We start from the raw sequence: 18,666 nt of genomic DNA on the forward strand, positions 1-18,666 counted from the left end.
GGGCGCCGGTGGCGCCGATGCTGACGGCCGCCGGAAAGCCTGCAGCCCCACGGAGTGTGGGGCCACGCGAGCGGCTGCCAAAGAGCTTTCCAACGAGGCACGGCTTTCCCTCCTGGCTCTTCGGGTGTGGGAGCTGTGGCCCGAGACGCTGCCGTACCGGAAAATGCTTCGGGGGCTGGCGCGGCGGCGCCAGGTGGGCGCCGGTGGCGCCGAGGCTGACGGCCGCCGCAAAGCCCGCAGCCCCACGGGCTGTGGGGCCACGCGAGCGGCTGCCAAAGAGCTTTCCAACGAGGCACGGCTTTCCCTCCTGGCTCTTCGGGCGTGGGAGCTGTGGCCAGAGACGCGGCCCTACCTGAAAATGCTTCGCAGGCTGGCGCGGCGGCGCCAGGTGGGCGCCGGTGGCGCCGAGGCTGACGGCCGCCGGAAAGCCCGCAGCCCCACGGGCTGTGGGGCCACGCGAGCGGCTGCCAAAGAGCTTTCCAACGAGGCATGGCTTTCCCTCCTGGCTCTTCGGGCGTGGCAGCTGTGGCCAGAGACGCGGCCCTACCGGAAAATGCTTCGGGGGCTGGCGCGGCGGCGCCAGGTGGGCGCCGGTGGCGCCAAGGGTGACGGCCGCCGCAAAGCCCGCAGCCCCACGGGCTGTGGGGCCACGCGAGCGGCTGCCAAAGAGCTTTCCAAGGAGGCACGGCTTTCCCTCCTGGCTCTTCGGGCGTGGGAGCTGTGGCCAGAGCCGCGGCCCTACCGGAAAATGCTTCGCAGGCTGGCGCGGCGGCGCCAGGTGGGCGCCGGAGGCGCCGAGGCTGACGGCCGCCGCAAAGCCCGCAGCCCCACGGGCTGTGGGGCCACGCGAGCGGCTGCCAAAGAGCTTTCCAACGAGGCACGGCTTTCCCTCCTGTCTCTTCGGGCGTGGGAGCTGTGGCCAGAGCCGCAGCCCTACCGTAAAATGCTTCGCAGCTTGGCGCGGCGGCGCCAGGTGGGCGCCGGTGGCGCCGAGGCTGACGACCGCCACAAATCCCGCAGCCCCACGGGCTGTGGGGCCACGCGAGCGGCTGCCAAAGAGCTTTCCAACGAGGCACGGCTTTCCCTCCTGGCTCTTCGGGCGTGGGAGCTGTGGCCAGAGCCGCGGCCCTACCGGAAAATGCTTCGGGGGCTGGCGCGACGGCGCCAGGTGGGCGCCGGTGGCGCCGAGGCTGACGGCCGCCGGAAAGCCTGCAGCCCCACGGAGTGTGGGGCCACGCGAGCGGCTGCCAAAGAGCTTTCCAACGAGGCACGGCTTTCCCTCCTGGCTCTTCGGGTGTGGGAGCTGTGGCCAGAGACGCGGCCGTACCGGAAAATGCTTCGGGGGCTGGCGCGGCGGCGCCAGGTGGGCGCCGGTGGCGCCAAGGGTGACGGCCGCCGCAAAGCCCGCAGCCCCACGGGCTGTGGGGCCACGCGAGCGGCTGCCAAAGAGCTTTCCAACGAGGCACGGCTTTCCCTCCTGGCTCTTCGGGCGTGGGAGCTGTGGCCAGAGACGCGGCCCTACCGGAAAATGCTTTTGGGGCTGTCGTGGCGGCGCCAGGTGGGCGCCGGTGGCGCCGAGGCTGACGGCCGCCGCAAAGCCCGCAGCCCCACGGGCTGTGGGGCCACGCGAGCGGCTGCCAAAGAGCTTTCCAACGAGGCACGGCTTTCCCTCCTGGCTCTTCGGGCGTGGGAGCTGTGGCCAGAGCCGCGGCCCTACTGGAAAATGCTTCGCAATCTGGCGCGGCGGCGCCAGGTGGGCGCCGGTGGCGCCGAGGCTGACGGCCGCCGCAAAGCCCGCAGCCCCACGGGCTGTGGGGCCACGCGAGCGGCTGCCAAAGAGCTTTCCAACGAGGCACGGCTTTCCCTCCTGGCTCTTCGGGCGTGGGAGCTGTGGCCAGAGACGCGGCCCTACCGGAAAATCCTTCGCAGGCTGGCGCGGCGGCGCCAGGTGGGCGCCGGTGGCGCCGAGGCTGACGGCCGCCGCAAAGCCCGCAGCCCCACGGGCTGTGGGGCCACGCGAGCGGCTGCCAAAGAGCTTTCCAACGAGGCACGGCTTTCCCTCCTGGCTCTTCGGGTGTGGGAGCTGTGGCCAGAGACGCGGCCCTACCGGAAAATGCTTCGCGGGCTGGCGCGGCGGTGCCAGGTGGGCGCCGGTGGCGCCGAGGCTGACGGCCGCCGCAAAGCCCGCAGCCCCACGGGCTGTTGGGCCACGCGAGCGGCTGCCAAAGAGCTTTCCAACGAGGCACGGCTTTCCCTCCTGGCTCTTCGGGCGTGGCAGCTGTGGCCAGAGCCGCGGCCCTACCGGAAAATGCTTCGGGGGCTGGCGCCGCGGCGCCAGGTGGGCGCCGGTGGCGCCAAGGGTGACGGCCGCCGCAAAGCCCGCAGCCCCACGGGCTGTGGGGCCACGCGAGCGGCTGCCAAAGAGCTTTCCAACGAGGCACGGCTTTCCCTCCTGGCTCTTCGGGCGTGGGAGCTGTGGCCAGAGACGCGGCCCTACCGGAAAATGCTTTTGTGGCTGTCGTGGCGGCGCCAGGTGGGCGCCGGTGGCGCCGAGGCTGACGGCCGCCGCAAAGCCCGCAGCCCCACGGGCTGTGGGGCCACGCGAGCGGCTGCCAAAGAGCTTTCCAACGAGGCACGGCTTTCCCTCCTGGCTCTTCGGGCGTGGGAGCTGTGGCCAGAGCCGCGGCCCTACCGGAAAATGCTTCGCAGGCTGGCGCGGCGGCGCCAGGTGGGCGCCGGTGGCGCCGAGGCTGACGGCCGCCGCAAAGCCCGCAGCCCCACGGGCTGTGGGGCCACGCGAGCGGCTGCCAAAGAGCTTTCCAACGAGGCACGGCTTTCCCTCCTGGCTCTTCGGGCGTGGGAGCTGTGGCCAGAGCCGCGGCCCTACCGGAAAATCCTTCGCAGGCTGGCGCGGCGGCGCCAGGTGTGCGCCGGTGGCGCCAAGGCTGACGGCCGCCGCAAAGCCCGCAGCCCCACGGGCTGTGGGGCCACGCGAGCGGCTGCCAAAGAGCTTTCCAACGAGGCACGGCTTTCCCTCCTGGCTCTTCGGGCGTGGCAGCTGTGGCCAGAGCCGCGGCCCTACCGGAAAATGCTTCGGGGGCTGGCGCGGCGGCGCCACGTGGGCGCCGGTGGCGCCGAGGCTGACGGCCGCCGCAAAGCCCGCAGCCGCACGAGCTGTGGGGCCACGCGAGCGGCTGCCAAAGAGCTTTCCAACGAGGCACGGCTTTCCCTCCTGTCTCTTCGGGCGTGGGAGCTGTGGCCAGAGCCGCGGCCCTACCGGAAAATGCTTCGCAGGCTGGCGCGGCGGCGCCACGTGGGCGCCGGTGGCGCCAAGGCTGACGGCCGCCGGAAAGCCCGCAGCCCCACGGGCTGTGGGGCCACGCGAGCGGCTGCCAAAGAGCTTTCCAATGAGGCACGGCTTTCCCTCCTGGCTCTTCGGGCGTGGGAGCTGTGGCCAGAGCCGCGGCCCTACCGGAAAATGCTTCGCAGCTTGGCGCGGCGGCGCCAGGTGGGCGCCGGTGGCGCCGAGGCTGACGGCCGCCGCAAAGCCCGCAGCCCCACGGGCTGTGGGGCCACGCGAGCGGCTGCCAAAGAGCTTTCCAACGAGGCACGGCTTTCCCTCCTGGCTCTTCGGGTGTGGGAGCTGTGGCCAGAGACGCGGCCCTACTGGAAAATGCTTCGGGGGCTGGCGCAGCGGCGCCAGGTGGGCGCCGGTGGCGCCGAGGCTGACGGCCGCCGCAAAGCCCGCAGCCCCACGGGCTGTGGGGCCACGCCAGCGGCTGCCAAAGAGCTTTCCAACGAGGCACGGCTTTCCCTCCTGGCTCTTCGGGCGTGGGAGCTGTGGCCAGAGCCGCGGCCCTACCGGAAAATGCTTCGGGGGCTGGCGCGGCGACGCCAGGTGGGCGCCGGTGGCGCCGATGCTGACGGCCGCTGGAAAGCCTGCAGCCCCACGGAGTGTGGGGCCACGCGAGCGGCTGCCAAAGAGCTTTCCAACGAGGCACGGCTTTCCCTCCTGGCTCTTCGGGTGTGGGAGCTGTGGCCCGAGACGCGGCCGTACCGGAAAATGCTTCGGGGGCTGGCGCGGCGGCGCCAGGTGGGCGCCGGTGGCGCCGAGGCTGACGGCCGCCGCAAAGCCCGCAGCCCCACGGGCTGTGGGGCCACGCGAGCGGCTGCCAAAGAGCTTTCCAACGAGGCACGGCTTTCCCTCCTGGCTCTTCGGGCGTGGGAGCTGTGGCCAGAGACGCGGCCCTACCGGAAAATGCTTCGCAGGCTGGCGCGGCGGCGCCAGGTGGGCGCCGGTGGCGCCGAGGCTGACGGCCGCCGGAAAGCCCGCAGCCGCACGGGCTGTGGGGCCACGCGAGCGGCTGCCAAAGAGCTTTCCAACGAGGCATGGCTTTCCCTCCTGGCTCTTCGGGCGTGGCAGCTGTGGCCAGAGACGCGGCCCTACCGGAAAATGCTTCGCGGGCTGGCGCGGCGGCGCCAGGTGGGCGCCGGTGGCGCCAAGGGTGACGGCCGCCGCAAAGCCCGCAGCCCCACGGGCTGTGGGGCCACGCGAGCGGCTGCCAAAGAGCTTTCCAAGGAGGCACGGCTTTCCCTCCTGGCTCTTCGGGCGTGGGAGCTGTGGCCAGAGCCGCGGCCCTACCGGAAAATGCTTCGCAGGCTGGCGCGGCGGCGCCAGGTGGGCGCCGGTGGCGCCGAGGCTGACGGCCGCCGCAAAGCCCGCAGCCCCACGGGCTGTGGGGCCACGCGAGCGGCTGCCAAAGAGCTTTCCAACGAGGCACGGCTTTCCCTCCTGGCTCTTCGGGCGTGGGAGCTGTGGCCAGAGCCGCGGCCCTACCGGAAAATTCTTCGGGGGCTGGCGCGGCGGCCCCAGGTGGGCACCGGTGGCGCCGAGGCTGATGGCCGCCGCAAAGCCCGCAGCCCCACGGGCTGTGGGGCCACGCGAGCGGCTGCCAAAGAGCTTTCCAACGAGGCACGGCTTTCCCTCCCGGCTCTTCGGGCGTGGGAGCTGTGGCCAGAGCCGCGGCCCTACCGGAAAATGCTTCGCAGGGTGGCTCGGCGGCGCCAGGTGGGCGCCGGTGGCGCCGAGGCTGACGGCCGCCGCAAAGCCCACAGCCCCACGGGCTGTGGGGCCACGCGAGCGGCTGCCAAAGAGCTTTCCAACGAGGCACGGCTTTCCCTCCTGGCTCTTCGGGTGTGGGAGCTGTGGCCCGAGACGCGGCCGTACCGGAAAATGCTTCGCAGGCTGGCGCGGCGGCGCCAGGTGTGCGCCGGTGGCGCCAAGGCTGACGGCCGCCGCAAAGCCCGCAGCCCCACGGGCTGTGGGGCCACGCGAGCGGCTGCCAAAGAGCTTTCCAACGAGGCACGGCTTTCCCTCCTGGCTCTTCGGGCGTGGCAGCTGTGGCCAGAGACGCGGCCCTACCGGAAAATGCTTCGCGGGCTGGCGCGGCGGCGCCAGGTGGGCGCCGGTGGCGCCGAGGCTGACGGCCGCCGCAAAGCCCGCAGCCCCACGGGCTGTGGGGCCACGCGAGCGGCTGCCAAAGAGCTTTCCAACGAGGTACGGCTTTCCCTCCTGGCTCTTCGGGCGTGGGAGCTGTGGCCAGAGACGCGGCCCTACCGGAAAATGCTTCGCAGGCTGGCGCGGCGGCGCCAGGTGGGCGCCGGTGGCGCCGAGGCTGACGGCCGCCGGAAAGCCCGCAGCCCCACGGGCTGTGGGGCCACGCGAGCGGCTGCCAAAGAGCTTTCCAACGAGGCACGGCTTTCCCTCCTGGCTCTTCGGGCGTGGGAGCTGTGGCCAGAGACGCGGCCCTACCGGAAAATGCTTTTGTGGCTGTCGTGGCGGCGCCAGGTGGGCGCCGGTGGCGCCGAGGCTGACGGCCGCCGCAAAGCCCGCAGCCCCACGGGCTGTGGGGCCACGCGAGCGGCTGCCAAAGAGCTTTCCAACGAGGCACGGCTTTCCCTCCTGGCTCTTCGGGCGTGGGAGCTGTGGCCAGAGCCGCGGCCCTACCGGAAAATGCTTCGCAGGCTGGCGCGGCGGCGCCAGGTGGGCGCCGGTGGCGCCGAGGCTGACGGCCGCCGCAAAGCCCGCAGCCCCACGGGCTGTGGGGCCACGCGAGCGGCTGCCAAAGAGCTTTCCAACGAGGCACGGCTTTCCCTCCTGGCTCTTCGGGCGTGGGAGCTGTGGCCAGAGCCGCGGCCCTACCGGAAAATCCTTCGCAGGCTGGCGCGGCGGCGCCAGGTGTGCGCCGGTGGCGCCAAGGCTGACGGCCGCCGCAAAGCCCGCAGCCCCACGGGCTGTGGGGCCACGCGAGCGGCTGCCAAAGAGCTTTCCAACGAGGCACGGCTTTCCCTCCTGGCTCTTCGGGCGTGGCAGCTGTGGCCAGAGACGCGGCCCTACCGGAAAATGCTTCGGGGGCTGGCGCGGCGGCGCCACGTGGGCGCCGGTGGCGCCGAGGCTGACGGCCGCCGCAAAGCCCGCAGCCGCACGGGCTGTGGGGCCACGCGAGCGGCTGCCAAAGAGCTTTCCAACGAGGCACGGCTTTCCCTCCTGTCTCTTCGGGCGTGGGAGCTGTGGCCAGAGCCGCGGCCCTACCGGAAAATGCTTCGCAGGCTGGCGCGGCGGCGCCAGGTGGGCGCCGGTGGCGCCAAGGCTGACGGCCGCCGCAAAGCCCGCAGCCCCACGGGCTGTGGGGCCACGCGAGCGGCTGCCAAAGAGCTTTCCAATGAGGCACGGCTTTCCCTCCTGGCTCTTCGGGCGTGGGAGCTGTGGCCAGAGCCGCGGCCCTACCGGAAAATGCTTCGCAGCTTGGCGCGGCGGCGCCAGGTGGGCGCCGGTGGCGCCGAGGCTGACGGCCGCCGCAAAGCCCGCAGCCCCACGGGCTGTGGGGCCACGCGAGCGGCTGCCAAAGAGCTTTCCAACGAGGCACGGCTTTCCCTCCTGGCTCTTCGGGTGTGGGAGCTGTGGCCAGAGACGCGGCCCTACTGGAAAATGCTTCGGGGGCTGGCGCAGCGGCGCCAGGTGGGCGCCGGTGGCGCCGAGGCTGACGGCCGCCGCAAAGCCCGCAGCCCCACGGGCTGTGGGGCCACGCCAGCGGCTGCCAAAGAGCTTTCCAACGAGGCACGGCTTTCCCTCCTGGCTCTTCGGGCGTGGGAGCTGTGGCCAGAGCCGCGGCCCTACCGGAAAATGCTTCGGGGGCTGGCGCGGCGACGCCAGGTGGCCGCCGGTGGCGCCGATGCTGACGGCCGCTGGAAAGCCTGCAGCCCCACGGAGTGTGGGGCCACGCGAGCGGCTGCCAAAGAGCTTTCCAACGAGGCACGGCTTTCCCTCCTGGCTCTTCGGGTGTGGGAGCTGTGGCCCGAGACGCGGCCGTACCGGAAAATGCTTCGGGGGCTGGCGCGGCGGCGCCAGGTGGGCGCCGGTGGCGCCGAGGCTGACGGCCGCCGCAAAGCCCGCAGCCCCACGGGCTGTGGGGCCACGCGAGCGGCTGCCAAAGAGCTTTCCAACGAGGCACGGCTTTCCCTCCTGGCTCTTTGGGCGTGGGAGCTGTGGCCAGAGACGCGGCCCTACCGGAAAATGCTTCGCAGGCTGGCGCGGCGGCGCCAGGTGGGCGCCGGTGGCGCCGAGGCTGACGGCCGCCGGAAAGCCCGCAGCCCCACGGGCTGTGGGGCCACGCGAGCGGCTGCCAAAGAGCTTTCCAAGGAGGCACGGCTTTCCCTCCTGGCTCTTCGGGCGTGGCAGCTGTGGCCAGAGCCGCGGCCGTACCGGAAAATGCTTCGCAGGCTGGCGCGGCGGCGCCAGGTGGGCGCCGGTGGCGACGAGGCTGACGGCCGCCGCAAAGCCCGCAGCCCCACGGGCTGTGGGGCCACGCGAGCGGCTGCCAAAGAGCTTTCCAACGAGGCACGGCTTTCCCTCCTGGCTCTTCGGGCGTGGGAGCTGTGGCCAGAGCCGTGGCCCTACCGGAAAATTCTTCGGGGGCTGGCGCGGCGGCCCCAGATGGGCACCGGTGGCGCCGAGGCTGATGGCCGCCGCAAAGCCCGCAGCCCCACGGGCTGTGGGGCCACGCGAGCGGCTGCCAAAGAGCTTTCCAACGAGGCACGGCTTTCCCTCCTGGCTCTTCGGGCGTGGGAGCTGTGGCCAGAGCCGCGGCCCTACCGGAAAATGCTTCGCAGGGTGGCTCGGCGGCGCCAGGTGGGCGCCGGTGGCGCCGAGGCTGACGGCCGCCGCAAAGCCCACAGCCCCACGGGCTGTGGGGCCACGCGAGCGGCTGCCAAAGAGCTTTCCAACGAGGCACGGCTTTCCCTCCTGGCTCTTCGGGTGTGGGAGCTGTGGCCAGAGACGCGGCCCTACTGTAAAATGCTTCGGGGGCTGGCGCGGCGGCGCCAGGTGGGCGCCGGTTCCGCCGAGGCTGACGGCCGCCGCAAAGCCCGCAGCCCCACGGGCTGTGGGGCCACGCGAGCGGCTGCCAAAGAGCTTTCCAACGAGGCACGGCTTTCCCTCCTGGCTCTTCGGGCGTGGGAGCTGTGGCCAGAGACGCAGCCCTACCGTAAAATGCTTCGCAGCTTGGCGCGGCGGCGCCAGGTGGGCGCCGGTGGCGCCGAGGCTGACGACCGCCACAAATCCCGCAGCCCCACGGGCTGTGGGGCCACGCGAGCGGCTGCCAAAGAGCTTTCCAACGAGGCACGGCTTTCCCTCCTGGCTCTTCGGGCGTGGGAGCTGTGGCCAGAGCCGCGGCCCTACCGGAAAATGCTTCGGGGGCTGGCGCGACGGCGCCAGGTGGGCGCCGGTGGCGCCGAGGCTGACGGCCGCCGGAAAGCCTGCAGCCCCACGGAGTGTGGGGCCACGCGAGCGGCTGCCAAAGAGCTTTCCAACGAGGCACGGCTTTCCCTCCTGGCTCTTCGGGTGTGGGAGCTGTGGCCAGAGACGCGGCCGTACCGGAAAATGCTTCGGGGGCTGGCGCGGCGGCGCCAGGTGGGCACCGGTGGCGCCAAGGGTGACGGCCGCCGCAAAGCCCGCAGCCCCACGGGCTGTGGGGCCACGCGAGCGGCTGCCAAAGAGCTTTCCAACGAGGCACGGCTTTCCCTCCTGGCTCTTCGGGCGTGGGAGCTGTGGCCAGAGACGCGGCCCTACCGGAAAATGCTTTTGGGGCTGTCGTGGCGGCGCCAGGTGGGCGCCGGTGGCGCCGAGGCTGACGGCCGCCGCAAAGCCCGCAGCCCCACGGGCTGTGGGGCCACGCGAGCGGCTGCCAAAGAGCTTTCCAACGAGGCACGGCTTTCCCTCCTGGCTCTTCGGGCGTGGGAGCTGTGGCCAGAGCCGCGGCCCTACTGGAAAATGCTTCGCAATCTGGCGCGGCGGCGCCAGGTGGGCGCCGGTGGCGCCGAGGCTGACGGCCGCCGCAAAGCCCGCAGCCCCACGGGCTGTGGGGCCACGCGAGCGGCTGCCAAAGAGCTTTCCAACGAGGCATGGCTTTCCCTCCTGGCTCTTCGGGCGTGGGAGCTGTGGCCAGAGACGCGGCCCTACCGGAAAATCCTTCGCAGGCTGGCGCGGCGGCGCCAGCTGTGCGCCGGTGGCGCCGAGGCTGACGGCCGCCGCAAAGCCCGCAGCCCCACGGGCTGTGGGGCCACGCGAGCGGCTGCCAAAGAGCTTTCCAACGAGGCACGGCTTTCCCTCCTGGCTCTTCCGGCGTGGAAGCTGTGGCCAGAGACGCGGCCCTACCGGAAAATGCTTCGGGGGCTGGCGCGGCGGCGCCAGGTGGGCACCGGTGGCGCCGAGGCTGACGGCCGCCGCAAAGCCCGCAGCCCCACGGGCTGTGGGGCCACGCGAGCGGCTGCCAAAGAGCTTTCCAACGAGGCACGGCTTTCCCTCCTTGCTCTTCGGGCGTGGCAGCTGTGGCCAGAGACCCGGCCCTACCGGAAAATGCTTCGGGGGCTGGCGCGGCGGCGCCAGGTGGGCGCCGGTGGCGCCAAGGGTGACGGCCGCCGCAAAGCCCGCAGCCCCACGGGCTGTGGGGCCACGCGAGCGGCTGCCAAAGAGCTTTCCAACGAGGCACGGCTTTCCCTCCTGGCTCTTCGGGCGTGGGAGCTGTGGCCAGAGACGCGGCCCTACCGGAAAATGCTTCGCAGGCTGGCTCGGCGGCGCCAGGTGGGCGCTGGTGGCGCCGAGGCTGACGGCCGCCGCAAAGCCCGCAGCCCCACGGGCTGTGGGGCCACGCGAGCGGCTGCCAAAGAGCTTTCCAACGAGGCACGGCTTTCCCTCCTGGCTCTTCGGGCGTGGGAGCTGTGGCCAGAGCCGCGGCCCTACCGGAAAATGCTTCGGGGGCTGGCGCGGCGGCGCCAGGTGGGCGCCGGTGGCGCCGAGGCTGACGGCCGCCGCAAAGCCTGCAGCCCCACGGAGTGTGGGGCCACGCGAGCGGCTGCCAAAGAGCTTTCCAACGAGGCACGGCTTTCCCTCCTGGCTCTTCGGGTGTGGGAGCTGTGGCCAGAGACGCGGCCGTACCGGAAAATGCTTCGGGGGCTGGCGCGGCGGCGCCAGGTGGGCGCCGGTGGCGCCAAGGGTGACGGCCGCCGCAAAGCCCGCAGCCCCACGGGCTGTGGGGCCACGCGAGCGGCTGCCAAAGAGCTTTCCAACGAGGCACGGCTTTCCCTCCTGGCTCTTCGGGCGTGGGAGCTGTGGCCAGAGACGCGGCCCTACCGGAAAATGCTTTTGGGGCTGTCGTGGCGGCGCCAGGTGGGCGCCGGTGGCGCCGAGGCTGACGGCCGCCGCAAAGCCCGCAGCCCCACGGGCTGTGGGGCCACGCGAGCGGCTGCCAAAGAGCTTTCCAACGAGGCACGGCTTTCCCTCCTGGCTCTTCGGGCGTGGGAGCTGTGGCCAGAGACATGGCCCTACTGGAAAATGCTTCGCAATCTGGCGCGGCGGCGCCAGGTGGGCGCCGGTGGCGCCGAGGCTGACGGCCGCCGCAAAGCCCGCAGCCCCACGGGCTGTGGGGCCACGCGAGCGGCTGCCAAAGAGCTTTCCAACGAGGCATGGCTTTCCCTCCTGGCTCTTCGGGCGTGGGAGCTGTGGCCAGAGACGCGGCCCTACCGGAAAATCCTTCGCAGGCTGGCGCGGCGGCGCCAGCTGTGCGCCGGTGGCGCCGAGGCTGACGGCCGCCGCAAAGCCCGCAGCCCCACGGGCTGTGGGGCCACGCGAGCGGCTGCCAAAGAGCTTTCCAACGAGGCACGGCTTTCCCTCCTGGCTCTTCCGGCGTGGAAGCTGTGGCCAGAGACGCGGCCCTACCGGAAAATGCTTCGGGGGCTGGCGCGGCGGCGCCAGGTGGGCGCCGGTGGCGCCAAGGGTGACGGCCGCCGCAAAGCCCGCAGCCCCACGGGCTGTGGGGCCACGCGAGCGGCTGCCAAAGAGCTTTCCAACGAGGCACGGCTTTCCCTCCTGGCTCTTCGGGCGTGGGAGCTGTGGCCAGAGACGCGGCCCTACCGGAAAATGCTTCGCAGGCTGGCTCGGCGGCGCCAGGTGGGCGCTGGTGGCGCCGAGGCTGACGGCCGCCGCAAAGCCCGCAGCCCCACGGGCTGTGGGGCCACGCGAGCGGCTGCCAAAGAGCTTTCCAACGAGGCACGGCTTTCCCTCCTGGCTCTTCGGGCGTGGGAGCTGTGGCCAGAGCCGTGGCCCTACCGGAAAATGCTTCGCAGGCTGGCGCGGCGGCGCCAGGTGTGCGCCGGTGGCGCCGAGGCTGACGGCCGCCGCAAAGCCCGCAGCCCCACGGGCTGTGGGGCCACGCGTGCGGCTGCCAAAGAGCTTTCCAAGGAGGCACGGCTTTCCCTCCTGGCTCTTCGGGCGTGGGAGCTGTGGCCAGAGACGCGGCCCTACCGGAAAATGCTTCGCGGGCTGGCGCGGCGGCGCCAGGTGTGCGCCGGTGGCGCCGAGGCTGACGGCCGCCGCAAAGCCCGCAGCCCCACGGGCTGTGGGGCCACGCGAGCAGCTGCCAAAGAGCTTTCCAACGAGGCATGGCTTTCCCTCCTGGCTCTTCGGGCGTGGCAGCTGTGGCCAGAGATGCGGCCCTACCGGAAAATGCTTCGCAGGCTGGCGCGGCGGCGCCAGGTGGGCGGCGGTGGCGCCAAGGGTGACGGCCGCCGCAAAGCCCGCAGCCCCACGGGCTGTGGGGCCACGCGAGCGGCTGCCAAAGAGCTTTCCAACGAGGCACGGCTTTCCCTCCTGGCTCTTCGGGCGTGGGAGCTGTGGCCAGAGACGCGGCCCTACCGGAAAATGCTTTTGGGGCTGTCGGGGCGGCGCCAGGTGGGCGCCGGTGGCGCCGAGGCTGACGGCCGCCGCAAAGCCCGCAGCCCCACGGGCTGTGGGGCCACGCGAGCGGCTGCCAAAGAGCTTTCCAACGAGGCACGGCTTTCCCTCCTGGCTCTTCGGGCGTGGGAGCTGTGGCCAGAGCCGCGGCCCTACCGGAAAATGCTTCGGGGGCTGGCGCGGCGGCGCCAGGTGGGCGCCGGTGGCGCCGAGGCTGACGGCCGCCGCAAAGCCCGCAGCCCCACGGGCTGTGGGGCCACGCGAGCGGCTGCCAAAGAGCTTTCCAACGAGGCACGGCTTTCCCTCCTGGCTCTTCGGGCGTGGGAGCTGTGGCCAGAGACGCGGCCCTACCGGAAAATCCTTCGCAGGCTGGCGCGGCGGCGCCAGGTGTGCGCCGGTGGCGCCGAGGCTGACGGCCGCCGCAAAGCCCGCAGCCCCACGGGCTGTGGGGCCACGCGAGCGGCTGCCAAAGAGCTTTCCAACGAGGCACGGCTTTCCCTCCTGGCTCTTCGGGCGTGGAAGCTGTGGCCAGAGCCGCGGCCCTACCGGAAAATGCTTCGCAGGCTGGCGCGGCGGCGCCAGGTGGGCACCGGTGGCGCCGAGGCTGATGGCCGCCGGAAAGCCCGCAGCCCCACGGGCTGTGGGGCCACGCGAGCGGCTGCCAAAGAGCTTTCCAACGAGGCACGGCTTTCCCTCCCGGCTCTTCGGGCGTGGGAGCTGTGGCCAGAGCCGCGGCCCTACCGGAAAATGCTTCGGGGGCTGGCGCGGCGGCGCCAGGTGGGCGCCGGTGGCGCCGAGGCTGACGGCCGCCGCAAAGCCCACAGCCCCACGGGCTGTGGGGCCACGCGAGCGGCTGCCAAAGAGCTTTCCAACGAGGCACGGCTTTCCCTCCTGGCTCTTCGGGCGTGGGAGCTGTGGCCAGAGACGCGGCCCTACCGGAAAATGCTTTTGGGGCTGTCGTGGCGGCGCCAGGTGGGCGCCGGTGGCGCCGAGGCTGACGGCCGCCGCAAAGCCCGCAGCCCCACGGGCTGTGGGGCCACGCGAGCGGCTGCCAAAGAGCTTTCCAACGAGGCACGGCTTTCCCTCCTGGCTCTTCGGGCGTGGGAGCTGTGGCCAGAGACGCGGCCCTACCGGAAAATGCTTCGCAATCTCGCGCGGCGGCGCCAGGTGGGCGCCGGTGGCGCCGAGGCTGACGGCCGCCGCAAAGCCCGCAGCCCCACGGGCTGTGGGGCCACGCGAGCGGCTGCCAAAGAGCTTTCCAACGAGGCACGGCTTTCCCTCCTGGCTCTTCGGGCGTGGGAGCTGTGGCCAGAGACGCGGCCCTACCGGAAAATCCTTCGCAGGCTGGCGCGGCGGCGCCAGCTGTGCGCCGGTGGCGCCGAGGCTGACGGCCGCCGCAAAGCCCGCAGCCCCACGGGCTGTGGGGCCACGCGAGCGGCTGCCAAAGAGCTTTCCAATGAGGCACGGCTTTCCCTCCTGGCTCTTCGGGCGTGGGAGCTGTGGCCAGAGACGCGGCCCTACCGGAAAATGCTTCGCAGCTTGGCGCGGCGGCGCCAGGTGGGCGCCGGTGGCGCCGAGGCTGACGACCGCCACAAAGCCCGCAGCCCCACGGGCTGTGGGGCCACGCGAGCGGCTGCCAAAGAGCTTTCCAACGAGGCACGGCTTTCCCTCCTGGCTCTTCGGGCGTGGGAGCTGTGGCCAGAGCCGCGGCCCTACCGGAAAATGCTTCGGGGGCTGGCGCGGCGACGCCAGGTGGGCGCCGGTGGCGCCGATGCTGACGGCCGCCGGAAAGCCTGCAGCCCCACGGAGTGTGGGGCCACGCGAGCGGCTGCCAAAGAGCTTTCCAACGAGGCACGGCTTTCCCTCCTGGCTCTTCGGGCGTCGGAGCTGTGGCCAGAGACGCGGCCCTACCGGAAAATGCTTTTGGGGCTGTCGTGGCGGCGCCAGGTGGGCGCCGGTGGCGCCGAGGCTGACGGCCGCCGCAAAGCCCGCAGCCCCACGGGCTGTGGGGCCACGCGAGCGGCTGCCAAAGAGCTTTCCAACGAGGCACGGCTTTCCCTCCTGGCTCTTCGGGCGTGGGAGCTGTGGCCAGAGCCGCGGCCCTACCGGAAAATGCTTCGCAGGCTGGCGCGGCGGCGCCAGGTGGGCGCCGGTGGCGCCGAGGCTGACGGCCGCCGCAAAGCCCGCAGCCCCACGGGCTGTGGGGCCACGCGAGCGGCTGCCAAAGAGCTTTCCAACGAGGCACGGCTTTCCCTCCTGGCTCTTCGGGCGTGGGAGCTGTGGCCAGAAACGCGGCCCTACCGGAAAATCCTTCGCAGGCTGGCGCGGCGGCACCAGGTGTGCGCCGGTGGCACCGAGGCTGACGGCCGCCGCAAAGCCTGCAGCCGCACGGGCTGTGGGGCCACGCGAGCGGCTGCCAAAGAGCTTTCCAACGAGGCACGGCTTTCCCTCCTGGCTCTTCGGGCGTGGAAGCTGTGGCCAGAGACGCGGCCCTACCGGAAAATGCTTCACGGGCTGGCGTGGCGGCGCCAGGTGGACACCGGTGGCGCCGAGGCTGACGACCGCCACAAAGCCCGCAGCCCCACGGGCTGTGGGGCCACGCGAGCGGCTGCCAAAGAGCTTTCCAACGAGGCACGGCTTTCCCTCCTGGCTCTTCGGGCGTGGGAGCTGTGGCCAGAGACGCGGCCCTACCGGAAAATGCTTCGGGGGCTGGCGCGACGGCGCCAGGTGGGCGCCGGTGGCGCCGAGGGTGACGGCCGCCGCAAAGCCTGCAGCCCCACGGAGTGTGGGGCCACGCGAGCGGCTGCCAAAGAGCTTTCCAACGAGGCACGGCTTTCCCTCCTGGCTCTTCGGGTGTGGGAGCTGTGGCCCGAGACGCGGCCGTACCGGAAAATGCTTCGCAGGCTGGCGCGGCGGCGCCAGGTGGGCGCCGGTGGCGCCGAGGCTGACGGCCGCCGCAAAGCCCGCAGCCCCACGGGCTGTGGGGCCACGCGAGCGGCTGCCAAAGAGCTTTCCAACGAGGCATGGCTTTCCCTCCTGGCTCTTCGGGCGTGGGAGCTGTGGACAGAGCCGCGGCCCTACCGGAAAATGCTTCGGGGGCTGGCGCGGCGGCGCCAGGTGGGCGCCGGTGGCGCCGAGGCTGACGGCCGCCGCAAAGCCCGCAGCCCCACGGGCTGTGGGGCCACGCGAGCGGCTGCCAAAGAGCTTTCCAACGAGGCACGGCTTTCCCTCCTGGCTCTTCGGGTGTGGGAGCTGTGGCCAGAGCCTCGGCCGTACCGGGAAATGCTTCGCAGGCTGGCGCGGCGGCGCCAGGTGGGCGCCGGTGGCGCCGAGGCTGACGGCCGCCGCAAAGCCCGCAGCCCCACGGGCTGTGGGGCCACGCGAGCGGCTGCCAAAGAGCTTTCCAACGAGGCACGGCTTTCCCTCCTGGCTCTTCAGGCGTGGGAGCTGTGGCCAGAAACGCGGCCCTACCGGAAAATCCTTCGCAGGCTGGCGCGGCGGCACCAGGTGTGCGCCGGTGGCACCGAGGCTGACGGCCGCCGCAAAGCCTGCAGCCGCACGGGCTGTGGGGCCACGCGAGCGGCTGCCAAAGAGCTTTCCAACGAGGCACGGCTTTCCCTCCTGGCTCTTCGGGCGTGGAAGCTGTGGCCAGAGACGCGGCCCTACCGGAAAATGCTTCACGGGCTGGCGTGGCGGCGCCAGGTGGACACCGGTGGCGCCGAGGCTGACGACCGCCACAAAGCCCGCAGCCCCACGGGCTGTGGGGCCACGCGAGCGGCTGCCAAAGAGCTTTCCAACGAGGCACGGCTTTCCCTCCTGGCTCTTCGGGCGTGGGAGCTGTGGCCAGAGACGCGGCCCTACCGGAAAATGCTTCGGGGGCTGGCGCGACGGCGCCAGGTGGGCGCCGGTGGCGCCGAGGGTGACGGCCGCCGCAAAGCCTGCAGCCCCACGGAGTGTGGGGCCACGCGAGCGGCTGCCAAAGAGCTTTCCAACGAGGCACGGCTTTCCCTCCTGGCTCTTCGGGTGTGGGAGCTGTGGCCCGAGACGCGGCCGTACCGGAAAATGCTTCGCAGGCTGGCGCGGCGGCGCCAGGTGGGCGCCGGTGGCGCCGAGGCTGACGGCCGCCGCAAAGCCCGCAGCCCCACGGGCTGTGGGGCCACGCGAGCGGCTGCCAAAGAGCTTTCCAACGAGGCATGGCTTTCCCTCCTGGCTCTTCGGGCGTGGGAGCTGTGGACAGAGCCGCGGCCCTACCGGAAAATGCTTCGGGGGCTGGCGCGGCGGCGCCAGGTGGGCGCCGGTGGCGCCGAGGCTGACGGCCGCCGCAAAGCCCGCAGCCCCACGGGCTGTGGGGCCACGCGAGCGGCTGCCAAAGAGCTTTCCAACGAGGCACGGCTTTCCCTCCTGGCTCTTCGGGTGTGGGAGCTGTGGCCAGAGCCGCGGCCGTACCGGGAAATGCTTCGCAGGCTGGCGCGGCGGCGCCAGGTGGGCGCCGGTGGCGCCGAGGCTGACGGCCGCCGCAAAGCCCGCAGCCCCACGGGCTGTGGGGCCACGCGAGCGGCTGCCAAAGAGCTTTCCAACGAGGCACGGCTTTCCCTCCTGGCTCTTCGGGCGTGGAAGCTGTGGCCAGAGACGCGGCCCTACCGGAAAATGCTTCGGGGGCTGGCGCGACGGCGCCAGGTGGGCGCCGGTGGCGCCGAGGCTGACGGCCGCCGGAAAGCCTGCAGCCCCACGGAGTGTGGGGCCACGCGAGCGGCTGCCAAAGAGCTTTCCAACGAGGCACGGCTTTCCCTCCTGGCTCTTCGGGCGTGGGAGCTGTGGCCAGAGACGCGGCCCTACCGGAAAATGCTTCGGGGGCTGGCGCGGCGGCGCCAGGTGGGCGCCGGTGGCGCCAAGGGTGACGGCCGCCGCAAAGCCCGCAGCCCCACGGGCTGTGGGGCCACGCGAGCGGCTGCCAAAGAGCTTTCCAACGAGGCACGGCTTTCCCTCCTGGCTCTTCGGGCGTGGGAGCTGTGGCCAGAGACGCGGCCCTACCGGAAAATGCTTTTGGGGCTGTCGTGGCGGCGCCAGGTGGGCGCCGGTGGCGCCGAGGCTGACGGCCGCCGCAAAGCCCGCAGCCCCACGGGCTGTGGGGCCACGCGAGCGGCTGCCAAAGAGCTTTCCAACGAGGCACGGCTTTCCCTCCTGGCTCTTCGGGCGTGGGAGCTGTGGCCAGAGACGCGGCCCTACCGGAAAATGCTTCGCAATCTGGCGCGGCGGCGCCAGGTGGGCGCCGGTGGCGCCGAGGCTGACGGCCGCCGCAAAGCCCGCAGCCCCACGGGCTGTGGGGCCACGCGAGCGGCTGCCAAAGAGCTTTCCAACGAGGCACGGCTTTCCCTCCTGGCTCTTCGGGCGTGGGAGCTGTGGCCAGAGACGCGGCCCTACCGGAAAATCCTTCGCAGGCTGGCGCGGCGGCGCCAGCTGTGCGCCGGTGGCGCCGAGGCTGACGGCCGCCGCAAAGCCCGCAGCCCCACGGGCTGTGGGGCCACGCGAGCGGCTGCCAAAGAGCTTTCCAATGAGGCACGGCTTTCCCTCCTGGCTCTTCGGGCGTGGGAGCTGTGGCCAGAGACGCGGCCCTACCGGAAAATGCTTCGCAGCTTGGCGCGGCGGCGCCAGGTGAGCGCCGGTGGCGCCGAGGCTGACGACCGCCACAAAGCCCGCAGCCCCACGGGCTGTGGGGCCACGCGAGCGGCTGCCAAAGAGCTTTCCAACGAGGCACGGCTTTCCCTCCTGGCTCTTCGGGCGTGGGAGCTGTGGCCAGAGCCGCGGCCCTACCGGAAAATGCTTCGGGGGCTGGCGCGGCGACGCCAGGTGGGCGCCGGTGGCGCCGATGCTGACGGCCGCCGGAAAGCCTGCAGCCCCACGGAGTGTGGGGCCACGCGAGCGGCTGCCAAAGAGCTTTCCAACGAGGCACGGCTTTCCCTCCTGGCTCTTCGGGCGTCGGAGCTGTGGCCAGAGACGCGGCCCTACCGGAAAATGCTTTTGGGGCTGTCGTGGCGGCGCCAGGTGGGCGCCGGTGGCGCCGAGGCTGACGGCCGCCGCAAAGCCCGCAGCCCCACGGGCTGTGGGGCCACGCGAGCGGCTGCCAAAGAGCTTTCCAACGAGGCACGGCTTTCCCTCCTGGCTCTTCGGGCGTGGGAGCTGTGGCCAGAGCCGCGGCCCTACCGGAAAATGCTTCGCAGGCTGGCGCGGCGGCGCCAGGTGGGCGCCGGTGGCGCCGAGGCTGACGGCCGCCGCAAAGCCCGCAGCCCCACGGGCTGTGGGGCCACGCGAGCGGCTGCCAAAGAGCTTTCCAACGAGGCATGGCTTTCCCTCCTGGCTCTTCGGGCGTGGGAGCTGTGGCC

Source organism: Larus michahellis, unplaced genomic scaffold (genome assembly GCF_964199755.1).
Source record: "Larus michahellis unplaced genomic scaffold, bLarMic1.1 SCAFFOLD_53, whole genome shotgun sequence".
Taxonomy (NCBI): domain Eukaryota; kingdom Metazoa; phylum Chordata; class Aves; order Charadriiformes; family Laridae; genus Larus; species Larus michahellis.